Source organism: Bactrocera oleae, chromosome 4 (assembly GCF_042242935.1).
Source record: "Bactrocera oleae isolate idBacOlea1 chromosome 4, idBacOlea1, whole genome shotgun sequence".
Classification (NCBI taxonomy): domain Eukaryota; kingdom Metazoa; phylum Arthropoda; class Insecta; order Diptera; family Tephritidae; genus Bactrocera; species Bactrocera oleae.
In genome coordinates, this window is record NC_091538.1 from 33308427 (window position 1) to 33312862 (window position 4436).

Below are 4436 nucleotides of genomic sequence, written 5' to 3' on the forward strand. Positions count from 1 at the left end.
CATATAACTGCTATACAAATTGAACGATCGGAATCAAGTTCTTTTAAGGAACCTTTGTATTTGTGAAGGGAATTATAGCTTCGGTTCAACAGAAGTTAACATTTTTTCTTGTTTTTGTTTGTCAAAGAACAAGGGGTATTGCGATATACCACTCGTAAACATAGTAAACCGTCGAAAACGCATTGCCTTGGCTGAGAAGTACCAAAATGCATATCCTAGGTTTTGGCGGAATATTATATTCTCTGATGAATCTAAATACAATTTTTTGAAACTGACGGCAAATTTAAAGTATAGAGGAAACGGGGAGAAGCATACAACCCCAATAATACTATTAAAATAGTAAAGCTCGGAGATGATGGTGTGATGGTAAGCGGTTGGTTGGCTGCTAGTGGCGTTGGCAACCTCGAAATAATAGAAGAAGTTATGTACCACCGTGCGTACATAAAATTTTTGAACCGAAATCTGAAGCCAAGTGTAGAAAAATTAGGCGTATCTGAAGATCTGATTTTATTTCCAGCAAGACAACGACCCCAAACACATGACTCTTAATACAAGGATGTACTTGGCGTACAATGTCCCGCATTTGCTGGAGACACCTCTACTTGATCCACGTCCTGATCTTAATCCAATTGAGCATATTTGGAACTTGCTCGAGAAACGGATCAGGGCTCATCATATAAGTTCAAAAACTCGCCCTAAAGAGGTTCTTCAAGAGGCGTGGATGAAAATTGATGTACAAGTAAAATATATCCAAAAGCTTGTAAATACTAAAATTCAACACAATTAGATCTATTTATTTGTTTATTTTACTTGAAACGAAATGTACGAAGACTTTATTAAAGTCTAAATAGCGAAGTTCTTTCAATTTGTATTTATAGTTTTGAAACCATTTACTAAAATATATTTATTTTTCACTTAATATAAAACGAAATGTGTCATAAACAAATATTTATTAAAAATTTTTTTTAAAATTTTGCAAATTGTTGCTGATTTTTATCAATAAACTTTTTATTAGGTGCTGTACGAAGACTTTATTGGAACACTGTGTATGCCAATGTGGACTTTGAAGTGGTACGAATGTATTGAATAAATTATTTACTTGTTGTTATTATTTGTATTCGCGTTAATTTAGTTGCACCGTTTATTTAGTTTCAAAATAACAACAACAAAATATGGGGTATATGAGACTTGGCAGATCGTATGCCGTATGTACAAATGTATGTATAAATGTCCGAATGCGTTATATTTTTGCCGTGAGAGAAGAGTGTGATTTAAAATGCGCAGGTATTTTACCATCTGCACTTATGTTATGATATTCATATGTAGGTGTATATGTAAATGTATAAATGTACAATATATTTAAATATATTTTATATATAAAGGTAAATGTATTTTTGGCAATTGAAAGTGTATATATGTATGTTTATATTTTTTGACTTTTTACTGTAGATTATAGCTTTAGTTGTTATTGCGCCTTAGTTTACTCATTTTTATGCAGTCCTGCTTATTGCTTTTTTACGCATAATGGATACTGCCAGAAATTTTTTGCAAGTAAATGCTTGTATTTGTTTTTTTTTGTTTTGTGTTTGTATTATGTGTGTACAAGTATTTATACACAAATATAAGCGTAGATGTTAAGGGAAATATATATATATACGCATTAAGACCAGAAAGTTTCCGGAAATTGTTTTCTGTTTTCAATATTCGCTATTTGGTTCATCATGAATTCCTTCCAACGGGACAGACCGTCAATAAAGAGTATTATTTGAGCGTTTGCGCGAACAATTCACGGATAACGCGTCATCTCACCGAGCTGTAATTGTGAACGGTTTTAAGACCAAAAAATCATTCAATACCTTTGATCAGGCACCGCAGCCTTTGGATTTGGCTTCATGCGACTTTTGCGACAAAACTCAACTCACTCTTTGGGACCCGTTTCGACACGATTGAGACCGTAAAAGAAAATTCGCAGGGGGATCTGAAGGTGATCCCGGACAGCGCCTACAAGGTATGTTTTGATGATTGGAGATATGTGTATCGCTTCAGAAGGAGCATATTTTGAAGCCGACAAAATAAATATTGATGATTGATTAATGTTTCGTTTTGTTTACAACGGAAACTTTCTGGTGTTAATATATATGGTATATTGGGTTATAATATCGCTTCTCTATTTTACTTAAGCGGAAAAGCGTCCAATATACCTCTTCGAACAAAAAATGTTGGTTACTTATTATAAAGATTCAAACGCTAACCATATAACAGGGATGCCAGTACCTACCAAGAAAACAGATACAGGGTGTCGCCAAGGTTATTATCAGAAATGACCAGCCAATCCTAAACGCAATACTGGACCAAAGATCCAAGGTACGTAAAGGACAAAGAAAGAGAATTATAAGCTATTGTTTGTGCATTGAAAACCCTTAAAACTTACCTTTACCCCTATGTTAGTAACCAACTTTACCGACGTCTTTTAGCAACCGGGTACCGGGGTACCACGATCTGAGTATTATAATTATTTTGTTTATTTTATTAAAAAATTTTAATTATTTTTAGAAAATATTTTTTTCTTCGAATATTAATAGTCAGTGACAATTAAAAGAAAAAAAATAACAACGTAGAATAAAAAAAAATAAATAAAAAAAATGAACTCACAAATAGCTTTCTTAGCTTTTAAGTTAAAAAACAACGATTTGAGAGCTTAAAATGAAATATTGAATTTTTTTTAAGCTATTTACACAAATACAACGCGGTGGGTACCCGGTTACTAACATAAGGGTTTATGGCGTGACACAGCTATATGTTTTCACAGCCCACTAACTTTTGCTATTTCTCATAGAAACACAAATTCCAAAATTAAAAAGTGGAAAGCTTTTATAGATGAATGCAATGCAAAATTGATCTACAAACCAGGAAAGGAAAATTTAGTCGCGGTTGCGTTGTCTAGGTAACACATTCACGCTTTGGACAATACGAGGGTAGAAGATAAACAACAGGAAATTACAGCTGCTGAAAATTTTCGTACTCATCGAGCAGCTCAAGAAAATGAAAAACAAATAATAGAGGACTACTTTTTCCCAAAAATAAGAAAAAAAAACGGCGGAGTATGATCGCAACCCAAAAAAGCAACTCATCGCTCAAACACCTATCCCATCATACTGTGGAGAAGTTATGCATATCGATATTTTTTTGATAGGATTAAAATTATTTCTAACTTGCGTCGACACATTTTCAAAGTTTGCGGATGTCAAACCTCAGCTTCTACAGCTAATTAACATCTAATCTGATACAAAAACAATATATTTTCCGAGCTAGATCAAAAAAACATTTAGACATCGCAAATACTCCACCCCATCACAGTATATAAAATGATCAGGTAGAACGATTCCACAGCACACTAATGAACCGATCGCGATGCCTGAAACTTGATAAAAATTTAGATGTTATCGAAGAAATAATTTTCTTAGTTACAGTCAAGTATTACAACTCCATCCATACGGTAACTGGGAGAAGCCCATTGCCACCTTTTGCTCTACAAAGGAAGACGCAGACAAAAAATTATCAACACATAATAAAAATAGGCAGGGATAAGGAAGACTAGGCATTAACTTAACGCCTCTTTGTACTGAGGAAAACGAAAAAAAAGATTTAGGCACAATAGTGCTAATATGAGGACCCTCCATAATAGGGCGGGCCGATTTTTATTCTATTTTTTTATAGTTTTAAAACCGGTTTCGAGCCAGCGGTTTTTTAAATTTGAAGTCTATCGACGACCAGGACAGACAGTTTACTACAAAAGTTCAAAGGGAAATAGCGAATCTTACTACCACAGTAAATAAAATGCTTAGAGCTACAAAGCAAAGAGAAATCGATTAAGACCACTTGTTCTATATACTTTTAGCAAGAAATAGGGCAATGAGAACATAATCCAATATAAATATATCTCATCTGCAAAAATTTTAATATTACACAAGCCCTGTCTTACTGGACAGCAATACATTAATATTAATAGACGAGAACGAGCACTTCACTAACCTAACAGTAGCCTAAATCATGTCAGCAGCTAAGATTGTAATGTAATAATGTAATGTAGGTATTTCTTAATTAAGTATCTTATTCCTAAGCTTAGATGTAATAAACTTACCACACTATCCGTAGTTCACGAATTAACAAAAGTGTTTACGTTTTTGTTTACAATTTACATGCTGTTCTATACTTCTTCTTCTCAACTGAAAATAATTACGTCATAAGAAGGAGGCATAGTGCAATTGGTTTGTATAACAATTGTCACAGCCTAAACTGAAAAAACTAAAGGGTCGTTATTATACCCTGAACAGGATATATTAATTTTGCTACGAAGTTTGTAACATCCAAAAGTAAACGGCGGAGACCATATAAAGTACAATATATACTTGTATATAAATGATCACCGTGACGAG

At 33.6% G+C, this 4436-nt stretch overlaps 1 long non-coding RNA gene across 1 annotated transcript; it reads left to right on the plus strand.

Annotated features, from left to right (window-relative positions):
- Positions 1 to 2187: 2187 nt before the first annotated feature.
- Positions 2188 to 4163, plus strand: LOC138857119 (uncharacterized). The gene is made up of 2 exons (XR_011396090.1): positions 2188 to 2364; positions 2837 to 4163. It is a non-coding gene; the product is annotated as an uncharacterized lncRNA (long non-coding RNA).
- The last annotated feature ends 273 nt before the right edge of the window (positions 4164 to 4436 follow it).